At 43.4% G+C, this 22206-nt stretch overlaps 19 non-coding genes and 5 pseudogenes across 19 annotated transcripts; all 24 read right to left on the bottom strand.

Annotated features, from left to right (window-relative positions):
* Nucleotides 1-353: 353 nt before the first annotated feature.
* Nucleotides 354-472, bottom strand: LOC140868463 (5S ribosomal RNA). The gene has a single exon (XR_012145880.1). It is a non-coding gene; the product is annotated as a 5S ribosomal RNA (ribosomal RNA).
* A 401-nt stretch (nucleotides 473-873) lies between these two features.
* On the bottom strand, nucleotides 874-992 carry LOC140868064 (5S ribosomal RNA). Its single transcript, XR_012145499.1, has one exon. It is a non-coding gene; the product is annotated as a 5S ribosomal RNA (ribosomal RNA).
* An 870-nt stretch (nucleotides 993-1862) lies between these two features.
* LOC140868866 (5S ribosomal RNA) lies at nucleotides 1863-1981 on the bottom strand. Its single transcript, XR_012146265.1, has one exon. It is a non-coding gene; the product is annotated as a 5S ribosomal RNA (ribosomal RNA).
* A 401-nt stretch (nucleotides 1982-2382) lies between these two features.
* Nucleotides 2383-2501, bottom strand: LOC140868613 (5S ribosomal RNA). Its single transcript, XR_012146021.1, has one exon. It is a non-coding gene; the product is annotated as a 5S ribosomal RNA (ribosomal RNA).
* Nucleotides 2502-2900: 399 nt separating this feature from the next.
* On the bottom strand, nucleotides 2901-3019 carry LOC140869179 (5S ribosomal RNA). The gene has a single exon (XR_012146567.1). It is a non-coding gene; the product is annotated as a 5S ribosomal RNA (ribosomal RNA).
* A 401-nt stretch (nucleotides 3020-3420) lies between these two features.
* Nucleotides 3421-3539, bottom strand: LOC140868056 (5S ribosomal RNA). Its single transcript, XR_012145491.1, has one exon. It is a non-coding gene; the product is annotated as a 5S ribosomal RNA (ribosomal RNA).
* Nucleotides 3540-3938: 399 nt separating this feature from the next.
* LOC140868542 (5S ribosomal RNA) lies at nucleotides 3939-4057 on the bottom strand. The gene has a single exon (XR_012145955.1). It is a non-coding gene; the product is annotated as a 5S ribosomal RNA (ribosomal RNA).
* Nucleotides 4058-4458: 401 nt separating this feature from the next.
* Nucleotides 4459-4577, bottom strand: LOC140869422 (5S ribosomal RNA; annotated as a pseudogene).
* A 238-nt stretch (nucleotides 4578-4815) lies between these two features.
* Nucleotides 4816-4934, bottom strand: LOC140869570 (5S ribosomal RNA; annotated as a pseudogene).
* A 394-nt stretch (nucleotides 4935-5328) lies between these two features.
* On the bottom strand, nucleotides 5329-5446 carry LOC140869799 (5S ribosomal RNA; annotated as a pseudogene).
* A 9830-nt stretch (nucleotides 5447-15276) lies between these two features.
* Nucleotides 15277-15394, bottom strand: LOC140868155 (5S ribosomal RNA). Its single transcript, XR_012145584.1, has one exon. It is a non-coding gene; the product is annotated as a 5S ribosomal RNA (ribosomal RNA).
* A 399-nt stretch (nucleotides 15395-15793) lies between these two features.
* On the bottom strand, nucleotides 15794-15912 carry LOC140869924 (5S ribosomal RNA). Its single transcript, XR_012146913.1, has one exon. It is a non-coding gene; the product is annotated as a 5S ribosomal RNA (ribosomal RNA).
* Nucleotides 15913-16311: 399 nt separating this feature from the next.
* Nucleotides 16312-16430, bottom strand: LOC140869188 (5S ribosomal RNA). Its single transcript, XR_012146575.1, has one exon. It is a non-coding gene; the product is annotated as a 5S ribosomal RNA (ribosomal RNA).
* A 398-nt stretch (nucleotides 16431-16828) lies between these two features.
* LOC140869729 (5S ribosomal RNA) lies at nucleotides 16829-16947 on the bottom strand (annotated as a pseudogene).
* Nucleotides 16948-17348: 401 nt separating this feature from the next.
* LOC140868812 (5S ribosomal RNA) lies at nucleotides 17349-17466 on the bottom strand. Its single transcript, XR_012146213.1, has one exon. It is a non-coding gene; the product is annotated as a 5S ribosomal RNA (ribosomal RNA).
* Nucleotides 17467-17868: 402 nt separating this feature from the next.
* On the bottom strand, nucleotides 17869-17986 carry LOC140868861 (5S ribosomal RNA). The gene has a single exon (XR_012146260.1). It is a non-coding gene; the product is annotated as a 5S ribosomal RNA (ribosomal RNA).
* Nucleotides 17987-18387: 401 nt separating this feature from the next.
* Nucleotides 18388-18505, bottom strand: LOC140869293 (5S ribosomal RNA). Its single transcript, XR_012146672.1, has one exon. It is a non-coding gene; the product is annotated as a 5S ribosomal RNA (ribosomal RNA).
* A 401-nt stretch (nucleotides 18506-18906) lies between these two features.
* Nucleotides 18907-19025, bottom strand: LOC140868160 (5S ribosomal RNA). Its single transcript, XR_012145589.1, has one exon. It is a non-coding gene; the product is annotated as a 5S ribosomal RNA (ribosomal RNA).
* Nucleotides 19026-19424: 399 nt separating this feature from the next.
* On the bottom strand, nucleotides 19425-19543 carry LOC140868735 (5S ribosomal RNA). The gene has a single exon (XR_012146138.1). It is a non-coding gene; the product is annotated as a 5S ribosomal RNA (ribosomal RNA).
* A 402-nt stretch (nucleotides 19544-19945) lies between these two features.
* On the bottom strand, nucleotides 19946-20064 carry LOC140869707 (5S ribosomal RNA; annotated as a pseudogene).
* A 401-nt stretch (nucleotides 20065-20465) lies between these two features.
* On the bottom strand, nucleotides 20466-20584 carry LOC140867854 (5S ribosomal RNA). The gene has a single exon (XR_012145295.1). It is a non-coding gene; the product is annotated as a 5S ribosomal RNA (ribosomal RNA).
* Nucleotides 20585-20975: 391 nt separating this feature from the next.
* Nucleotides 20976-21094, bottom strand: LOC140867857 (5S ribosomal RNA). The gene has a single exon (XR_012145297.1). It is a non-coding gene; the product is annotated as a 5S ribosomal RNA (ribosomal RNA).
* A 429-nt stretch (nucleotides 21095-21523) lies between these two features.
* Nucleotides 21524-21641, bottom strand: LOC140868088 (5S ribosomal RNA). The gene has a single exon (XR_012145522.1). It is a non-coding gene; the product is annotated as a 5S ribosomal RNA (ribosomal RNA).
* Nucleotides 21642-22041: 400 nt separating this feature from the next.
* On the bottom strand, nucleotides 22042-22160 carry LOC140870335 (5S ribosomal RNA). Its single transcript, XR_012147300.1, has one exon. It is a non-coding gene; the product is annotated as a 5S ribosomal RNA (ribosomal RNA).
* Nucleotides 22161-22206: the final 46 nt, after the last annotated feature.

The following is a 22206-nucleotide window of genomic DNA, read 5'->3' on the forward strand; positions in this document are numbered from 1 at the left end:
GAGGAACAGGAGCTGTAGTTTCAAACAAACATAACTTTCAATCGGCTAAGAGTTACGGGAGCTTCAGCCTGCTCATGCAAAGCTCCTCTCGATACCAACAGCAAGTATCTCGGTCTAAGAGACGGAGTTGCTCAAATTACAACCCGAAGATGGTCTTTTGGGGCGTTTTTCCCGTAGGCACGCTGGGACCCACCGAAGCAGCCCGCGTCACCCAGATCGCACGTTCACGTCGTGTGATTAAGTCTAATTGCATCTTTTCTATCCGCGGATTAGACTGAAAGACTCGGAAATAGCACGGCGAGGAATCGGAAAAACAAGAAGTACGAGTAAGAAAAAAAGAAATTAATAGAAAAGGAATGCAACACGAGGACTTCCCAGGGGGTCACCAATCCTAGTACTGCTCTCGCCCAAGAACGCTTAACTTCGGAGTTCTGATGGGATCCGGTGCATTAGTGCTGGTATGATCTCACTCAATAGTGAATGAATTCTTTGATGTTTTGTCTCTCGAATTGCGGATCGGAGGAACAGGAGCTGCAGTTTCAAACGGACAATACTTTCGATCTGCTGAGAGTTACGGGAGCTTCAGCCTGCTCACGCGAACCTCTTCTTGATACCTACTGCGCGTATCTAGGTCTAAGAGATGAAGAAGCTCAAATTTAAACCCGGAGATGGTCTTTGGGGGCATTTTTCCCGTGGGGCGCGCTGGGACCCAGCGAAGTGGCCCGCGTCACCCAGATCGCACGTTCACGTCGTGTGATTCAGTCTATTGCATATTTTCTATCCGCGGATTGGACTGAAATCGTCGGAAATAGGACGGAGAGGAATCGGAAGAACAAGATGTACGAGTAAGATAAAAAGAAACTAATAAAAAAAGGGGTGCAACACGAGGACTTCCCAGGGGGTCACCCATCCTAGTACTACTCTTGCCCAAGCACGCATAACTTCGGAGTTCTTATGGGATCCGGTGCATTAGTGCTGCTATGATCGCACCCAACAGTGAATGAATTCTTTATTTTTTTGTCTCTTGAATTGCGGATCGGAGGAACAGGAGCTGCAATTTCAAACGGACATAACTTTTGATTGGCTGAGAGTTACTGGAGCTTCAGCCTGCTCACGCGAAGCTCCACTAGATAACTATAGTGCGTATCTCGGTTAAAGAGATGGAGATGCTCAAATTCCAAAAATAAGATGGTCTTTTGGGGCATTTTTCCCGTATGGCGCGCTGGGACCCACCGAAGCGACCCGCGTTACCCAGATCGCACGTTCACATCGTATGATTCAGTCTATTGCATCTTTTTTATCCACGGATTGGACTAAAAGAGTCGGAAATAGGACGGCGAGTAATCGAAAGAACAAGAAGTACGAGTAAGAAAAAAAGAAATTAATGAAAAAAGGGGTGCAACACGAGGACTTCCCAGGAGGTCACCCATCCTAGTGCATTAGTGCTGGTATGATAGCACCCAACAGTGAATGAATTCTTTATTGTTTTGTCTCTCGAATTGCGGATCGGTGGAACAGGAGCTGCAGTTTCAAACGGACATAACTTTTGATCGGCTAAGAGTTACGGGAGCTTCAGCCTGCTCACGCAAAGCTCCTCTCGATACCTACAGCAAGTATCTTGGTCTAAGAGACAGAGAAGCTCAAATTACAACCCAGAGATGGTTTTTTGGGGCATTTTTCCCGTAGGGCGCGCTGGGACCCACCAAAGCGGCCCGCGTCCCTTAGATCGCACGTTCACGTCGTGTGATTAAGTCTATTACATCTTTTCTATCCGCGGATTGGACTAAAAGAGTCGGAAATAGGACGGAGAGGAATCGGAAAAACAAGAAGTACGAGTAAGAAAAAAAGAAATTAATGAAAAAGGGGTGCAAAACGAAGACTTCCGAGGAGGTCACCCATCCTAGTACTGCTCTCGCCCAAGCACGCTTATATTCGGAGTTCTGATGGGATCCGGTGCATTAGGGCTGGTATGATCGCACCCAACAGTGAATGAATTCTTTATTGTTTTGTCTCTCGAATTGCGGATCGGAGGAACAGGAGCTGCAGTTTCAAACGGACATAACTTTCGTTCTGCTGAGAGTTACGGGAGCTTCGGTTTGCTCACGCGAAGCTCTTCTCGATACCTACAACGCGTATCTCGGTCTAAGAGACGGAGAAGCTCAAATTCAAACCCGGAGATTGTCTTTGGGGGCATTTTTCCCGTAGGGCGCGCTAGGACCCACCGAAGTGGCCCGCGTCACCCAGATCGCACGTTCACGTCCTGTGATTCAGTCTATTGCATCTTTTCTATCCGCGGATTGGACTGAAAGAGTCGGAAATAGGACGGAGAGGAATCGGAAGAACAAGATGTACGAGTAAGAAAAAAAGAAACTAATAAAAAAAGGGGTACAACACGAGGACTTCCCAGGGGGTCACCCATCCTAGTACTGTTCTTGCCCAAGAACGCATAACTTCGGAGTTCTAATGGGATCCGGTGCATTAGTGCTGGTATGATCGCACCCAACAGTGAATGAATTCTTTATTTTTTTGTCTCACGAATTGCGGATCGGAGGAACAGGAGCTGCAGTTTCAAACGCACATAACTTTCGATCGGCTGAGAGTTACTGGAGCTTTAGCCTGCTCTCGTGAAGCTCCACTCGATATCTATAGTGCGTATCTCAGTTAAAGAGATGGAGACGCTCAAATTCCAAAACGGAGAAGGTCTTTCGGGGCATTTTTCCCGTATGCATGCTAGGACCCACCGAAGTGGCCCGCGTCACCCAGATCGCACGTTCACATCATATGATGCAGTCTATTGCATCTTTTCTATCCGTGAATTGGACTAAAAGAGTCGGAAATAGGACGGCAAGGAATCGAAAGAACTAAAAGTACGAGTAAGAAAAAAAGAAATTAATGAAAAAGGGTTGCAACACGAGGACTTCCTAGGGGGTCACCTATCCTAGTACTGCTCTCACCCAAGCGCGATTAACTTCGGAGTTCTGATGGGATCAGGTGCATTAGTGCTGGTATGATCGCACCCAAGAGTCAATGAATTCTTTATTGTTTTGTCTCTCGAATTGCGGATTGGAGGAATAGAAGCTACAGTTTCAAACGGACATAACTTTCGATCTGCTGAGAGTTACGGGAGCTTCAGCCTGCTCACGCGAAGCTCTTCTTGATACCTACAGCGCGTATCCCGGTCTAAGAGACGGAGCAGCTCAAATTCAAACCCGAAGATGGTCTTTGGGGGCATTTTTCCCGTAGGGCGTGCTGGGACCCAACGAAGTGGCCCGCGTCACCCAGATTGCACGTTAACGTCATGTGATTCAGTCTATTGCATCTTTTCTATCCGCGAATTGGGCTGAAAGAGTCGAAAATGGGACGGAGAGGGATCGGAAGAACAAGATGTACGAGTAAGAAAAAAAGAAACTAATAAAAAAAGGGTTGCAACACGAGGACTTCCTAGGGGGTCACCCATCCTAGTACTGCTCTTGCCCAAGCACGCATAACTTCGGAGTTCTGATGGGATCCGGTGCATTAGTGCTGGTATGATCGCACCCAACAGTGAATGAATTCTTTATTTTTTTGTCTCTCGAATTGCGGATCGGAGGAAAAGGAGCTGCAGTTTCAAACGGACATAACTTTCGATCGGCTGAGAGTTACTGGAGCTTTAGCCTGCTCACGCAAAACTCCACTCGATACCTATAGTGTGTATCTCGGTTAAAGAGATGGAGACGCTCAAATTCCAAAACGGAGAAGGTCTTTCGGGGCATTTTTCCCGTATGCACGCTAGGACCCACCGAAGCGGCCAGCGTCACCCAGATCGCACGTTCACATCATATGATTCAGTCTATTGCATTTTTTCTATCCGCGGATTAGACTAAAAGAATCGGAAATAGGACGGCAAGGAATCAAAAGAACTAAAAGTACGAGTAAGAAAAAAAGAAATTAATGAAAAAGGGTTGCAACACGAGGACTTCCTAGGCGGTCACCTATCCTAGTACTGCTCTCGCCCAAGCGCGATTAACTTCGGAGTTCTGATGGGATCCGGTGCATTAGTGCTGGTATAATCGCACCCAAGAGTCAATGAATTCTTTATTGTTTTGTCTCTCGAATTGCGGATTGGAGGAACAGAAGCTGCAGTTTCAAACAGACATAACTTTCGATCTGCTGAGAGTTATGGGAGCTTCAGCCTGCTCACGCGAAGCTCTTCTTGATACCTACAGCGCGTATCTCGGTCTAAGAGACGGAGAAGCTCAAATTCAAACCCGAAGATGGTCTTTGGGGGCATTTTTCCCGTAGGGCGTGCTGGGACCCAACGAAGTGGCCCGCGTCACCCAGATCGCACGTTAACGTCGTGTGATTCAGTCTCTTGCATCTTTTCTATCCGCAAATTGGGCTGAAAGAGTCGAAAATAGGACGGAGAGGGATCGGAAAAACAAGATGTACGAGTAAGAAAAAAAGAAACTAATAAAAAAAGGGTTGCAACACGAGGACTTCCCAAGGGGTCACCCATCCTAGTACTGCTCTTGCCCAAGCACGCAATAATTCGGAGTTCTGATGGGATCCGGTGCATTAGTGCTGATATGATCGCACCCAACAGTGAATGAATTTTTTATTTTTTTGTCTCTTGAATTGCGGATCAGAGGAACAGGAGCTGCAGTTTCAAACGGACATAACTTTCGATTGGCTGAGAGTTACTGGAGCTTCAGCCTGCTCACGCGAAGCTCCACTTGATACCTATAGTGCATATCTCGGTTAAAGAGACGGAGACGCTCAAATTCCAAAACAAAGATGGTCTTTCGGGACAGAGAAAAAAAGAAATTAATAAAAAAAGGGGTGCAACACGAGAACTTCCCAGGGGGTAACCCATCCTAGAACTACTTTGGCCCAAGCACGCTTAACTCCGAAGTTTTGATAGGATCCGGTGCATTAGTGCTAGTATGATCGCACCCAACATTGAATGAATTCTTTATTGTTTTATCTCTCGAATTGCGGATCGGAGGAACAGGAGCTACAGTTTGAAACGGACATAAATTTCGATCGGCTAAGAGTTACGGGAGCTTCAGCCTGCTCACACGAAACTTCTCTCGATACCTACAGCAAGTATCTCGGTCTAAGAGACGGAGATGCTCAAATTACAACCCGAAGATGGTTTTTGGGGCGTTTTTCCCGTCGGGCACGCTGGGACCCATCGAAGCGGCCCGCGTCACCCAGATCGCACGTTCACGTCGTGTGATTAAGTCTATTGCATCTTTTCTATCCGCGGATTGCACTGAAAGAGTCGGAAATAGGACGGCGAGGAATCGAAAAAACAAGAAGTACGAGAAAGAAAAAAAGAAATTAATGAAAAAGGGGTGCAAAACGACCGAGGTGGTCACCCATCCTAGTACTGCTCTTGCCCAAGCACGCATAACTTCGGAGTTCTGATGGGATCCGATGCATTAGTGCTGGTATGATCACACCCAACAGTGAATGAATTCTTTATTTTTTTGTCTCTCGAATTGCGGATCAGAGGAACAGGAGCTGCAGTTTCAAACAGACATAACTTTCGATCGGCTGAGAGTTAATGGAGCTTCAGCCTGCTCACGCGAAGCTCCACTCGATACCTATAGTGCGTATCTCGGTTAAAGAGATGGAGACGCTCAAATTTTAAATTAGAGATGGTCTTTCGGGGCATTTGTTGGAGAACGGTGTTCAGATCAATCAGGATTGATACCCGGTGCAGCGGAAGTTTAAAAATTTTATATGGAACGATTCCATAATAGGTATCAAAACTTTACGATTAAATTGTGCGTGTAAAAATTAAATAACAATTAAATTTTTACCTCCAATCTCGAATCGAGATTATGGACACCAACAGATTACTCTGCTCTTGTTGTATATCCTAGGAACTGATGGACGAACAATTCTTCAATCAGGTCCACGAACGGAAATTTAATCTCTCTGATAGATTGCACTAGAAAATCTATCAGAAGTTTCTACGAAGAGAATTAACGAATTTGATCCGTTAAACCAGACTGCAAATTAAAAATTCACAGGCTGGAATTTTCAGAGCAGAGAGGGGAAAAAAGGGGGCGGCCACTTTTAATAAAGACAATTAGGGTTTTCGAAAATTGTGAGCCTCTGTTGTGTAATTTCTGTACTGCAATAACTTATTTATAATGTAGGCTGCTAACAGCTTAGGGCCCATTAGTCATAAGTTCAAGCCTGACAAGCAAAGCCCGCATGTTCAGAAATTAATATAAAATTCATCATGACTCAGATTGATAAACCAATTTCACCAATATGCACAGAAACCATTTCTGCATCTTTTAAAGTCAAGATAAATTTTCTGAATCCGAATTCAGTGGTTTCCAAAAATGCCCATCCCTATGTCATTTTAGGAAATCTTACTCCTCTACTCTTAAATAAGAAGTCCCACTTCTTTGTTCATTAAATTTAACTCTTTAAATTTAACTATCTCAACGGGGATTAAAAATCCATTACTTGTGTGACCCTCAATGGTTCAGGGATACAGCTAGCCGTGGGCTCACAACTCCTTGTGACTCGGAACAACAATTTCCGACTTGCCCATCGAATCATGGTAAGAGCGCCTAGAAACATCGCCCCATGATTCCCTAGGTATCACTGATAGTTCCTGCAAGAACCAATAGATTTTGGTTAGCGTACAGTACGGTCCCTTCATCCATATATCCCGATCGAATCAACAACCATTGGTAAATCGAGAGTCGTTCTAGATTCGATAACTATGCAATGCATCTTGAAGATCAAATAGTGACATCACATGTGTTACTAAGAAACCATTTCTTAAAACACATCATGTACTCTGGCCAGAGATTCGTCACACTAATATCTCCTCAGATTGCATAGGATATCCACACTAGCAAGTATGTGGTGAATCCTTGACAACAAAGCATCGACTCCTATATGTGTCGTAACTGTACCCAATCCCGACACCTGATGACCCCAATGGAGTCGGTAAACGAGTCAAAGTACAGTACTAGCATATAGAGTCTCAATGATGTTTCAAGTAGTAAGGACTAATGGTGTACAACCAAAACCGCGGACTTTATCCACTCGATAAGTGATAACCACTTGGAAAGTCCGGATAGGGTAGTTCGATCATTCATCGTATGAATATCCATTTGCATGCTTTGAAAATCTCTATGTTCCATACCAATGAAACGTGGTACTCGGCATCGAAAATGCTAGTCTCAATCTCGAGCGATCCTTATCCCTATTAATGGACGGCTCAATCGACTAGGAACTGTTTAGAATATACAGTGACTATAAGATGTGTTTCATGATAGTCATCCCCATGTACTACCACATCTTACATACACTATAATATATTCAAGGTCCTTATCAAAACAACAATAGTATATCACAATATAACAATATGAAGAAAGATAAAGTCATTGCCATTAATAAAAGTGTAAATTATATTAAACAAAAGATTGTTTATACAAAGAGTCATCAAAGCCCTTAGCCACAAGTTGGCTCACCGGGCACCCACTCTTTCAATCTCCCACTTGCCCTAAAGCCAACTAGTCATACTACGTAGACCCATTGCTTCGCGATGTTTGTCAAATAATGGTCCTGGCAAGGGCTTATTAAGTGGATCAGCGATATTGTCTGCAGAGGCCACTCTCTCGACAGTGATGTCTCCTCTTTCCACGATCTCCCGGATGATGTGGTATTTCCTCAGTACGTGTTTGGATCTTTGATGAGAGCTTGGTTCCTTTGCCTGAGCAACGGCACCCGTGTTGTCATAGTACACCGGGACTGGACCAACAACTTCAGGAATGACGCCCAACTCTTGGACGAAATTCCTCATCCAAACGGCCTCTTTAGTAGCAGCTGATGCCGCAATGTATTCTGCCTCAGTGGTGGAATCCGCTGTGGTGTTCTGCTTGGAACTCTTCCAAGAGATAGCACCGCCATTGAGCATGAACACAAATCCAGAGGTTGACTTCGAGTCATCCACGTCACTTTGGAAGCTAGAGTCGGTATAGCCTTTCAATTTTAGTTCTCTTCCTCCATATACCATGAACATATTCTTAGTCCTTCGTAAGTACTTAAGAATGTCCTTCACGGCTTTCCAATGCATTTGACCGGGATTAGCTTGATATCTGCTCGTGACACTCAGAGCAAATGCTACATCCGGTCTGGTAGATATCATCCCATACATGATACTACCTATGGCTGATGCATATGGTACATGTGTCATTTTCTCTATCTCTTCATCAGTCTTGGGACACATAGACTTGGATAGAGAAACTCCATGACACATAGGTAGATGTCCTCTCTTGGACCCATCCATTGAAAACCTTTTCAATATGGTTTCGATGTAAGTAGCTTGAGTAAGTCCTATCATTCTCTTAGATCTATCTCTATAGATCTGTATCCCTAGAATATAGGATGCCTCACCCAAATCCTTCATCGAGAATCTACCTGATAACCATATCTTTGTTGACTGCAACATCCCTACGTCATTCCCAATGAGTAGGATGTCATCAACATAAAGTACTAAGAATGTCACAGCATCCTTAACTACTTTCTTGTACACGCACGGTTCCTCCGGGTTCTTGATGAAACCAAAATTCTTTATTGTTTCATCAAATTTCTGGTTCCAACTTCTTGATGCTTGTTTGAGACCATAGATCGATCTCTGAAGCTTGCATACCATATGCTCGCTTCCCATGGATGTGTATCCCTCAGGCTGCGTCATATAGATCTCTTCCTTAATGTTTCCATTAAGAAATGCAGTCTTCACATCCATTTGCCATATCTCATAGTCATACCAAGCAGCTATGGCAATAAGGATTCTTATGGACTTGAACATTCCGACTGGTGAAAAGGTTTCATCATAGTCAACTTCTTGTCTTTGAGTATAACCTTTCGCCACCAATCGTGCCTTGTAGGTCAATACCTTACCATCAGGCCCAAGCGTTCTCTTGTAGATCCATTTACACCCTATTGGAACAATTCCATCGGGAGGATCTACTAAAGACCAAACTTGGTTTGTATGCATCGAATCTATTTCCGACTGCATAGATTCAAGCCATAAATTTGAATCCGCATCATAAATTGCTTCCTTGAAGTTTCTTGGATCATATCCAACGTCGGGTTCATCTTGATCCCCTTCAAGAAGAAGACCATATCGAATAGGAGGTCTAGAAGTCCTCTCGGATCTTCTAGGTATAGGCGTGTCCATCATTGGTTCCTAAGGTGTAGGATCATTATTTTGTATTTCGGGTTCTTCTCGAATTTCTTCGAGTTCCATCATCTCGCCTTTATTATCCAATAAGAACTCCTTCTCCAAGAAGGTGGCATTCCTTAAAACAAACACCTTTATTTCAGCAGGATGATAGAAATAATATCCGATTGAATTCTTCGGATACCCTACAAAATAACATAAGGTGGATCGACTATCCAACTTATCTCCCACTGTCTGTTTCACGTAAGCAGGACATCCCCAAATCCTCAAGTACGAATACTTAGGAGCTTTGCCATTCCATAACTCGTATGGTGTTTTGTCCACTGCTTTGGTGTGGACGTTGTTCAACAACAACACCGCCGTTTCAAGAGCGTAACCCCAAAACGAAGGTGGAAGCTCAGTGAAGCTCATCATGGATCGAACCATGTACAACAAAGTTCGATTACGACGCTCCGATACACCATTCAGCTGTGGTGTCATAGGAGGAGTCCACTGAGAGAGAATCCCATTCTCTTTCAGATAGTCCAAAAACTCGGTACTTAAGTATTCTCCACCTCGATCCGATCGAAGTGCTTTAATACTTTTACCTAGCTTGTTTTCCACTTCAGCCTTGAATTCTTTGAACTTTTCAAATGCTTCAGACTTATATTTCATTAAATATAAATACCCATACCTAGAATAATCATCAGTAAAGGTAATGAAGTAGGTGTGGCCAAATTGAGTACCAATTCTAAATGGACCACAAACATCTGAATGGATCAAATCCAACAGATTTTTACTACGCTCAGGTTTCCCCTTAAAAGAAGATTTAGTCATTTTTCCTTTCAGGCAGGACTCACAAGTAGGTAGAGAGTTAATATCAGACATATCAAACATGCCCATTCCCACTAACTTGTTCATCCTCCTTGAGGAAATATGACCTAGCCTAGCATGCCAAAGGTTTGCCGGGTTTTGACTATCGATTTTCCTTTTGTTTGTTGTTACCGGTTTATTAACATAATTTATTGGAACGTCTTTTAATTTTAAGTTATATAGATCGTTTTCAAGTTTTCCATTTCTAATCAAACATTCATTCTTGTAAATATTGCAAATCCCATTCACAAAATTGCAAGAAAAACCATCTCTATCAAGCATATAAACAGAAATAATGTTTTTAATCAAATCTGGAACAAATAAAACATCTCTCAAAAGTAACTTAAAATCGTTCTGCAAAATTAAATAAACGTCTCCCACAGCTTTGGCTTCAACTCTAGAACCATTTCCGAGCCTCAGCTGGGTCTCACCCATTCTAAGCTTGCGACTTTTTGTCATCACCTGCAAATCATTGCAAATGTGAGATCCACATCCGGTATCCAATACCCAAGAAGTAGTATTAAGTGAAACATTTATTTCAATATAGAACATACCCTTCGCAGTTCGCAACTTCTCTACATATTCCTTGCAGTTACGTTTCCAATGACCGGGTTTCTTGCAGTAATGGAAAACATCCTTGGACTTTTCCATGTTTGAAGCCTTTGTCTTGTTCTTCTTCTTGGGTCCGATTTTCTTGGGTGGGGCAAAACGTTTCTTACCCTTTGTACTTGGCCCCTTCTTAGCAGAGGAAGAGGAGCCCAACAAGAGAACCGGTTTATCCTTCTTTAAAGTGGCTTCATATGTTACAAGCATATTGACCATCTCTTCAAGGGAGGCCTCTATCTTGTTCATATTGAAATTCACCACAAATCCGTCAAATGAAGAAGGAAGAGAGAGAAGTAATAAGTCCACGTTGAGTTCATGCTCCAACACCAAATCAAGCGTTACCAACTTCTGTATGAGCCAAATCACTCGTACCCCATGATCACGGACCGAAGTCCCTTCACGCATGCGACACGTCAATAGCTCTTTTACAGTAGCGAACCTTTCAGCTCTCGATTGAGCCCCAAAAAGTTCCTTGAGTTGTACGTGAATGTCAGCAGCATTCACGGTGTCCTCAAATCGCCTCTGGAGTTCATCAGACATCGAGGCTTGCATATAGCATTTGGCCTTGATATCATGGTCCCACCATGTATCAAGTTTGGCCAACTCTTCCGGACTTATGTCAGCTGGTGCTTCCTTCGGAGGAGATTTTTCTAACACGTAGAGCATCTTCTCCGAGGTCAAGACAATCTTCAACTTACGGAACCATTCCATATAGTTTGCGCCAGTCAATTTATTTTGTTCGAGAATAGAGAATAGTGGATTGCGCGAATTCATCTTTATGAAATACTGAAAAGAAACAGACAATTATCAGTGATTGTTTAATTAATTTACTAAGACATGAAATAGGCGAAATTTATTTTATGAATCTCACTCCCACTATTTTAACGATTTCACTACCCTCTAGTGAAAACGGAAAACTGTTTTCCTTAGTGGGAAAATGGAGTCCAATTGACAAACTATGGTCCCGAATAATATCAGCCAACCATAATTTTCAAAAGGTAGAGCCCAATTGCTTCCAAAGCAACCTCCACGTTTTTACCTCATGTCCAATAAGGGCCCAATAATATGACGCCGTTTATTGTGACATGTCAAGATGACCCATCAATATTATGTTGTGATGGACGGTCGCCATGTGGATCCCCCAATAATATGAGCCGATCCCATGGGAGTTCCACCCAACTTACAACATTTGTCGATCCAATGTACAGCTTTCCGACGAACGGGCCCCCCCAATAATATGAGCCGGACCGTATCCGCGGGTAGCATCTCATACATTGATCGTTGATGGAAGGTAGGAACATTTAAACAATTTTAAATTTCCTTTATTTATCTTGATATCAATTTTAAATCATATTTAAAATAAAGGATTTTAATTTTGAAAATTTGTCTCATCATTTATAATTTGTATGCTTGCGGGATTCATAGAATTTAGTCTAAAACATGCATACAACGATAATATCATATATTATATAGGATGATCGATTCCATTTCTAATCGACCCGTGGTTGCCAATCACGAGTCTAAGTCCAATCCTAGGTAATATGCAGGTATGCAATGCAATCCTATTACATTGAGCTTCCAATTTACATTTCTTCTGTCTTTATTGTATGCTGGGCCCACCTCCATCTTCAAATCTTCATCTCCCACTAAGTCTAATGTATTTACAATAAATAACTATGACAAGTAGGGGATACATTTTAAGGGGTGGGAATGGGCCATAAACCAGGCCCACTTTTATTACATATGACAATTCATATTGGGCCATAAACCAGGCCCATTAATAAATCCAACAACAATAAAAACAAATGTAAATTCCTAACATACACCTACAAAATTGGTCATGGCAATCGATCATCCTTATCCAATAATATTTAATTCAAAATTAATTTATTGGATAACATGCAATGGCAATTTAAATTAAAAGGATAAAATCATATTCCATATATAAAATCTTATTTTACATACAAAATCATATTTTATCTTTTTATCAAATAAAATCATATTTTACATATAAAATCCAATTTTATACATAAAATCATATTTTACTCAATATTTCCATAAGATCATATCTTATCATCAATTGTACCAAAAATAATTAATTTCATAAAATCTTATTTAACGGATAAAATCTATAAATTTTCCAAAAATTCAAATTTATCCAAAAATCAATTTTAAAATTTTCGGACTCGAACAATTCGATCCGACGCCTCGTGGACCAATCAAAACAATTTCGATCGGACCAAAAATAGAATTTTAACATATTAAAATTTTAATTTAAAATATAAAAAAATTAATTTTTCCCTGGACGCCCGGGACGCTTCCGGGCTGCCCGCGCCCCAAAGGGGCTCGGGCCGGGCAGCCCGTCTCTGCCCTGGGAAGCGCCGTGCTCTGCCCTGGGCAGCGACCCTCGCTGCCCCCCCCCCCCCCCGGGCAGCGATCCAATCGCTGCCCGTGTTTTGCCTGAAAAAAAAATTTTTTTTAAAAAAAATTTATTTTGTTTCAAAAACCGAGGTTTAAAAAATTTTTGTACAATCGATTAATTTAATCGCTTGATCTGAGCAACCTGTCTCTGATACCACTTTTGGAGAACGGTGTTCAGATCAATCAGGATTGATACCCGGTGCAGCGGAAGTTTAAAAATTTTATATGGAACGATTGCATAATAGGTATCAAAACTTTACGATTAAATTGTGCATGTAAAAATTAAATAACAATTAAATTTTTACCTCCAATCTCGAATCGAGATTATGGACACCAACAGATTACTCTGCTCTTGTTGTATATCCCAGGAACTGATGGACGAACAATTCTTCAATCAGGTCCACGAACGGAAATTTAATCCCTCTGATAGATTGCACTAGAAAATCTATCAGAAGTTTCTACGAAGAGAATTAACGAATTTGATCCGTTAAACCAGACTGCAAATTCAAAATTCACAGGCTGAAATTTTCAGAGCAGAGAGGGGAAAAAAGGGGGCGGCCACTTTTAATAAAAACAACTAGGGTTTTCGAAAATTGTGAGCCTCTGTTGTGTAATTTTTGTACTGCAATAACTTATTTATAATGTGGGCTACTAACAGCTTAGGGCCCATTAGCCATAAGTTCAAGCTTGACAAGCAAAGCCTGCATGTTCAGAAATTAATATAAAATTCATCATGACTCAGATTGATAAACCAATTTCACCAATATGCACAGAAACCATTTCTGCATCTTTTAAAGTCAAGATAAATTTTCTGAATCCGAATTCAGTGGTTTCCAAATATGCCCATCCCTATGTCATTTTAGGAAATCTTACTCCCCTACTCTTAAATAAGAAGTCCCACTTCTTTGTTCATTAAATTTAACTTTTTAAATTTAACTATCTCAACGGGGATTAAAAATCCATTACTTGTGTGACCCTCAATGGTTCAGGGATACAGCTAGCCGTGGGCTCACAACTCCTTGTGACTCGGAACAACAATTTCCGACTTGCCCATCGAATCATGGTAAGAGCGCCTAGCAACATCGCCCCATGATTCCCTAGGTATCACTGATAGTGCCTGCAAGAACCAATAGATTTTGGTTAGCATACAGTACGGTCCCTTCATCCATATATCCCGATCGAATCAACAACCATTGGTAAATCGAGAGTCGTTCTAGATTCGATAACTATGCAATGCATCTTGAAGATCAAATAGTGACATCGCATGTGTTACTAAGAAACCATTTCTTAAAACACATCATGTAATCTGGCCAGAGATTCGTCACACTAATATCTCCTCAGATTGCATAGGATATCCACACTAGCAAGTATGTGGTGAATCCTTGACAACAAAGCATCGACTCCTATATGTGTCGTAACTGTACCCAATCCCGACACCTGATGACCCCAATGGAGTCGGTAAACGAGTCAAAGTACAGTACTAGCATATAGAGTCTCAATGATGTTTCAAGTAGTAAGGACTAATGGTGTACAACCAAAACCGCGGACTTTATCCACTCGATAAGTGATAACCACTTGGAAAGTCCGGATAGGGTAGTTCGATCATTCATCGTATGAATATCCATTTGCATGCTTTGAACATCTCTATGTTCCTTACCAATGAAACGTGGTACTCGGCATCGCAAATGCTAGTCTCAATCTCGAGCGATCCTTATCCCTATTAACGGACGGCTCAATCGACTAGGAACTGTTTAGAATATACAGTGACTATAAGATGTGTTTCATGATAGTCATCCCCATGTACTACCACATCTTACATAAACTATAGTATATTCAAGGTCTTTATCAAAACAACAATAGTATATCACAATATAACAATATGAAGAAAGATAAAGTCATTGCCATTAATAAAAGTGTAAATTATATTAAACAAAAGATTGTTTATACAAAAAGTCATCAAAGCCCTTAGCCACAAGTTGGCTCACCGGGCACCCACTCTTTCAGCATTTTTCCCGTATGTCACGCTGGGACCTACCGAAGCGGCCCGCGTCACCTAGATCGCACGTTCACATCGTATGATTCAGTCTATTGCATCTTTTCTATCCGCGGATTGGACTGAAAGAGACGGAAATAGGACGGCGAGGAATCGAAAGAACAAGAAGTACGAGTAAGAAAAAAAGAAATTAATGAAAAATGGGGTGCAACACGAGGACTTCCCAGGGGTCACCCATCCTAGTACTGCTCTCGCCCAGGCACGCTTCACTTCGGAGTGCTGATGGGATCCGGTGCATTAGAGCTGGTATGATCGCACCCAACAGTGAATGAATTCTTTATTATTTTGTCTCTCGAATTGCGGATCGGAGGAACAAGAGCTACAGTTTCAAACGGATATAACTTTCGATCAGCTAGAGTTACGGGAGCTTCAGCCTGCTCACGCGAAGCTCCTCTCGATACTTACAGCAAGTATCTCGGTCTAAGAGACGGAGACGCTCAAATTACAACCCGGAGATGGTCTTCCGTTGCGTTTTTTCCGTAGGGCGCATTGGGACCCATCGAAACGGCCCGCGTCACCCAGATCGCACGTTCACGTCGTGTGATTAAGTCTATTGCATCTTTTCTATCCGCGTATTGTACTGAAAGAGTCGGAAATAGGACGGAGAGGAATCGGAAAAACAAGAAGTACGAATAAGAAAAAAAGAAATTAATGAAAAAGGGGTGCAACACGAGGACTTCCCAGGAGGTCACCAATCCTAGTACTGCTCTCGCCCAAGCACGATTAACTTCGGAGTTCTGATGGGATCCGGTGCATTAGTGCTGGTATGATCGCACCCAACAATGAATGAATTCTTTATTGTTTTGTCTCTCGAATTGCGGATCGGAGGAACAGGAGTTGCAGTTTCAAACGGACCTAACTTTCGATCTGGTGAGAGTTACGGGAGCTTCAGCCTGCTCTCGCGAAGCTCTTCTCGATACCTACAGCGCGTATCTTGGTTCAAGAGACGTAGAAACTCAAATTCAAACCCGGAGATGGATTTGGGGGCATTTTTCCCGTAGGGCGCTGGAACCCACCGAAGTGGCCTGCGTCACCCAGATCGCACGTTCACGTCGTGTGATTCAGTCTATTGCATCTTTTCTATCCGCGGATTGGACTGAAAGAGTCGGAAATAGTATGGAGAGGAATTGGAAGAACAAGATATACGAGTAAGAAAAAAAAGAAACTAATAAAAAAAGGGGTGCAACACGAGGACTTCCCAGGGGGTCACCCATCCTAGTACTGCTCTTGCCCAAGCATGCATAACTTCGGAGTTTTGATGAGATCCGGTGCATTAGTGCTGCTATGATCGCACCCAACAGTGAAAGAAATTTTTTTTTTGTCTCTCGAATTGCGGATCGGAGGAACAAGAGCTGCAGTTTCAAACGAACATAACTTTCGATCGGCTGAGAGTTACTGGAGCTTCAGCTTGCTCACGCGAAGCTCCACTCGATAACTATAGTGCGTATCTCGGTTAAAGAGACGAAGACGCTCAAATTCCAAAACGGAGATGGTCTATTGGGGCATTTTTCCCGTATGTCGCGTTGGGACCCATCAAAGCGGCCCGCGTCACCCAGATCGCACGTTAACATCGTATGATTCAGTCTATTGCATCTTTTCTATCCGTGGATTGGACTGAAAGATTCGGAAATAGGACGGCGAGGAATCGAAAGAACTAGAAGTACGAGTAAGAAAAAAAGAAATTAATGAAAAAAGGGGTACAACACGAGGACTTCCGAGGGGGTCACCCATACTAGTATTGCTCTCAACCAAGCACGCTTAATTTCGGAGTTCTGATGGAATCCGGTGCAATAGTGCTATTATGATCGCACCCAACAGTGAATGAATACTTTATTGTTTTGTCTCTCGAATTGCGGATCGGAGGAACAGGAGCTGTAGTTTCAAACAGACATAACTTTCGATCGGCTAAGAGTTACGGGAGCTTCAGCCTGCTCACGTGAAACTCCACTCGATACCTATAGCAAGTATCTCGGTCTAAGAGATGGAGATGCTCAAATTACAACCCAAAGATGGTCTTTCGAGGCATTTTTCTCGTAGTGCGTGCTGGGACCCAATGAAGCGGCCCGCGTCACCCAAATCGCACGTTCACGTCGTGTGATTAAGTCTAATTGCATCTTTTCTATCCGTGGATTGGACTGAAAGAGTCAGAAATAGGACGGCGAGGAATCGGAAAAACAAGAAGTACGAGTAAGAAAAAAAGAAATTAATGAAAAAGGGGTGCAACATGAGGACTTCCCAGGGGGTCACCCATCCTAGTACAACTCTCGCCCAAACACGCTTAACTTCGGAGTTCTAATGGGATCCGAGCATTAGTGCTGGTATGATCACACCCAACAGTGAATGAATTTTTTATTTTTTTGTCTCTCGAATTGCGGATCGGAGGAACAGGAGCTGCAGTTTCAAACGAACATAACTTTCAATCTGCTGAGAGTTACGATAGCTTCAGCCTACTCACGCAAAGCTCTTCTCGATACCTACAGCGCGTATCTCGGTCTAAGAGACGGAGAAGCTCAAATTCAAACTCGGAGATGGTCTTTGGGGGCATTTTTCCCGTAGGGCGCGCTGGGACCCACCAAAGTGGCCCGCGTCACCCAGATCGCACGTTCACGTCGTGTGATTCAGTCTATTGCATCTTTTCTATTCACGGATTGGACTGAAAGAGTCGGAAATAGGACGGAGAGGAATCGGAAGAACAAGATGTACGAGTAAGAAAAAAAGAAACTAATAAAAAAAAGGGGTGCAACACGAGGACTTCCCAGGGGTCACCCATCCTAGTACTGCTCTTGCCCAAGCACGCATAACTTCGGAGTTCTGAAGGGATCCGTTGCATTAGTGCTGGTATGATCGCACCCAACAGTGAATGAATTCTTTATTTTTTTGTCTCTCGAATTGCGGATCGGAGGAACAGGAGCTGCAGTTTCAAACGGACATAACTTTCGATCGGCTGAGAGTTACTGGAGCTTCAGTCTGCTCACGCGAAGCTTCACTCGATACCTATAGTGCGTATCTCGGTTAAAGAGATGGAGATGCTCAAATTCTAAAACGAAAATGGTCTTTTGAGGCATTTCTCCCGTATGTCGTGGTGGTACCCACCGAAGTGGCGCGCGTCACCCAGATCGCACATTCACATCATATGATTTAGTCTATTGCATCTTTTCTATCCGCGGATTGGACTGAAAGAGTCGGAAATAGGACGGCGAGGAATCGAAAGAACAAGAAGTACGAGTAATAAAAAAAGAAATTAATGAAAAATTGGGTGCAACACGAGGACTTCCTAGGGGTCACCCATCCTAGTACTGCGCTCGCCCAGGCAAGCTTCACTTCGGAGTTCGGATGGGATCCGAAACATTAGTGCTGGTATGATCGCACCCAACAGTGAATGAATTCTTTATTGTTTTGTCTCTCAAATTGCGGATCGGAGGAACAAGAGCTGCAGTTTCAAACGGACATAACTTTCGATTTGCTGAGAGTTACGGGAGCTTCAGCTTGCTCACGCGAAGCTCTTCTCGATACCTACAGCGCGTATCTCGGTCTAAGAGACGGAGAAGCTCAAATTCAAACCCAGAGATTGTCTTTGGGGGAATTTTTCTCGTAGGGCGCGTTGGGACCCACCAAAGTGGCCCGCGTCACCCAGATCTCACGTTCACGTCTTGTGATTCAGTCTATTGCATCTTTTCTATCCGCGGATTGCACTAAAAGAGTCGGAAATAGGACGGAGAGGAAACGTAAAAACAAGATGTACGATTAAGAAAAAAAGAAACTAATAAAAAAAGGGGTGCAACACGAGGACTTCCCAGGGGGTCACCCATCCTAGTACTGCTCTTGCCGAAGCACGCATAACTTCGGAGTTCTGATGGGATCCGGTGCATTAGTGCTGGTATGATCGCACCCAATAGTGAATGAATTCTTTATTGTTTTTCTCTCGAATTGCAGATCGGAGGAACATGATCTGCAGTTTCAAACGGCCATAACTTCCGATCGGCTAAGAGTTACGGGAGCTTCAGCCTGCTCACGCGAAGCTACTCTTGATACCTACAGCAAGTATCTCGGTCTAAGAGATGGAGACGCTCAAATTACAACCCGGAGATGGTCTTTCGGGGTGTTTTTCCCGTAGGGCGTGCTGGAACCCACTGAAGCGGCCCGCGTCACCCAGATCGCACGTTCACGTCGTGTGATTAAGTCTATTGCATCTTTTCTATCAGCGGATTGGACTGAAAGAGTCGGAAATAGGACGAAGAGGAATCGAAAAAACAAGAAGTACGAGTAAGAAAAAAAGAAATTAATGAAAAAGGGATGCAACACGAGGACTTCCCAGGGGATCACCCATCCTAATACTGCTCTCGCCCAAGCACGCTTAACTTTGGAGTTCTGATGGGATTCAGTGCATTAGTGCTGGTATGATCGTACCCAATAGTGAATGAATTCTTTATTGTTTTGTCTCTCAAATTGCGGATCGTAGGAACAGGATCTGCAGTTTCAAACGGACATAACTTTCGATTTGCTTAGAGTTACTGGAGCTTCAGCCTACTAACGCGAAGCTCTTCTCGATACCTACAGCGCGTATCTCGGTATAAGAGACGGAGAAGCTCAAATTCAAACCCGAAGATGGTCTTTGGGGGCATTTTTCTTGTAGGGCACGCTGGGACCCACTGAAGTGGCCCGCGTCACCCAGATCGCACGTTCACGTCGTGTGATTCAGTCTATTGCATCTTTTCTATTCGCGGATTGGACTGAAAGAGTCGGAAATAGGACGTAGAGGAATCGGAAGAACAAGATGTACGAGTAAGAAAAAAATAAACTAATAAAAAAAAGGGGTGCAACACGAGGACTTCCCAGGGGGTCACCCATCCTAGTACTGCTTTTGCCCAAGAACGCATAAGTTCGTAGTTCTGATGCGATCCGGTGCATTAGTGCCGATATGATCGCACCCAACAGTGAATGAATTCTTTATTTTTTTGTCTCTTGAATTGCGGATCAGAGAAACAGGAGCTACAGTTTCAAACGGACATAACTTTCGACCGGCTGAGAGTTAATGGAGCTTCAGCCTGCTCACGCGAAGCTCCACTCGATACCTATAGTGCGTATATTGGTTAAAGAGACGGAGACGCTCAAATTCCAAAACGCAGATGGTCTTTCGGGGCATTTTTCCCGTATGTCGCGCTGGGACCCACCGAAACGGCCCGCGTCACCCAGATCGCACGTTCACATCGTATGATTCATGCTATTGCATCTTTTCTATCCACGGATTGGACTGAAAGAGTTGGAAATAGGGCGGCGAGGAATCAAAAGAACAAGAAGTACGAGTAAGAAAAAAAGAAATTAATGAAAAAAGGGGTGCAACACGAGAACTTCCCAAGGGGTCACCCATCATAGTACTGCTCTCGCCCATGCACGCTTAACTTCGGAGTTCTGATGGGATCCGGTGCATTAGTGCTGGTATGATCACACCCAACAGTGAATGAATTCCTTATTGTTTGGTCTCTCGAATTGCGGATCGGAGGAACAGGAGCTGCAGTTTCAAAAGGACATAACTTTCAATCGGCTAAGAGTTATGGGAGCTTCAGCCTGCTCACGCGAAGCTCCTCTCGATACCTACAGAAGTATCTCGGTTTAAGAGACGAAGATGCTCAAATTACACCCCAAAGATGGTCTTTCGTGGCATTTTTCCCGTAAGGCGCGCTGGGACCCACCGAAGCGGCCCGCGTCACCCAGATCGCACAGTCACATTAAGTCTATTGCATCTTTTCTATCCGCGGATTGGACTGAAAGAATCGGAAATAGGACGGCGAGGAATAGGAAAAACAACAAGTACGAGTAAGAAAAAAAGAAATTAATGAAAAAAGGGTGCAACACGAGGACTTCCCAGGGGGTCACCCATTCTAGTACTGCTCTCGCCCAAGCATGCTTAACTTCGAAGTTCTGATGGGATCCGGTGCATTAGTGCTGGTATGATCGCACCTAACATTGAATGAATTCTTTATTGTTTTGTCTCTCGAATTGCGGATCGGAGGAATAGGAGCTGCAGTTTCAAACGGACATAACTTTCGATCTGCTGAGAGTTACGGGAGCTTCAGCCTGCTCACACGAATCTCTTCTCGATACCTACAGCGCGTATCTCATTGTAAGTGACGGAGAAGCTCAAATTCAAACTCGGAGATGGTCTTTGGGGGCATTTTTCCCGTAGGGCATGCTGGGACCCACCGAAGTAGCCTGCGTCACCCAGATCGCACGTTCACGTCGTGTGATTCAGTCTATTGCATCTTTTCTATCCGCGGATTGGACTGAAATAATCGGAAATAGGACGACGAGGAATCGAAAGAACAATAAGTACGAGTAAGAAAAAAAGAAATTAATAAAAAAAGGGGTAAAAAAAGAAATTAATGAAAAAAGGGGTGCAACACGAGGACTTCCCAAGGGTCTCCCATCCCAGTACTGCTCTTGCCCAAGCATGCTTAACTTCGGAGTTCTGATGGGATCCGGTGCATTAGTGCTGGTATGATCGCACCCAACAGTGAATGAATTCTTTATTGTTTTGAATCTCGAATTGCGGATCGGAGGAACAGGAGCTGCAGTTTCAAACGGACATAACTTTCGATCGGCTAAGAGTTACGGTTGCTTCAGCCTGCTCACGCGAAGCTCCTCTCGATACCTACAGCAAGTATCTCGGTCTTAGAGACAGAGACGCTCAAATTACAACCCGGAGATGGTCTTTCGTGGCGTTTTTCCCGTAAGGCACGCTGGGACCCACCGAAGCGGCCCGCGTCACCTAGATCGCACATTCACGTCGTGTGATTAAGTCTATTGCATCTTTTCTATCCGCGGATTGGACTGAAAGAGTCGGAAATAGGATGGCGAGGAATCGGAAAAACAAGAAGTACAAGTAAGAAAAAAAGAAATTAATGAAAAAGGGGTGCAACACGAGGACTTCCCAGGAGGTCAACCATCCTAGTACTGCTCTCGCCCAAGCACGCTTAACTTCGAAGTTCTGATGGGATCCGGTGCATTATTGCTGGTATGATCGCACCCAATAGTGAATGAATTCTTTATTGTTTTGTCTCTCGAATTGCGGATC

The sequence above is a fragment of the Henckelia pumila genome, chromosome 4 (assembly GCF_033568475.1).
Source record: "Henckelia pumila isolate YLH828 chromosome 4, ASM3356847v2, whole genome shotgun sequence".
Classification (NCBI taxonomy): Eukaryota; Viridiplantae; Streptophyta; class Magnoliopsida; order Lamiales; family Gesneriaceae; genus Henckelia; species Henckelia pumila.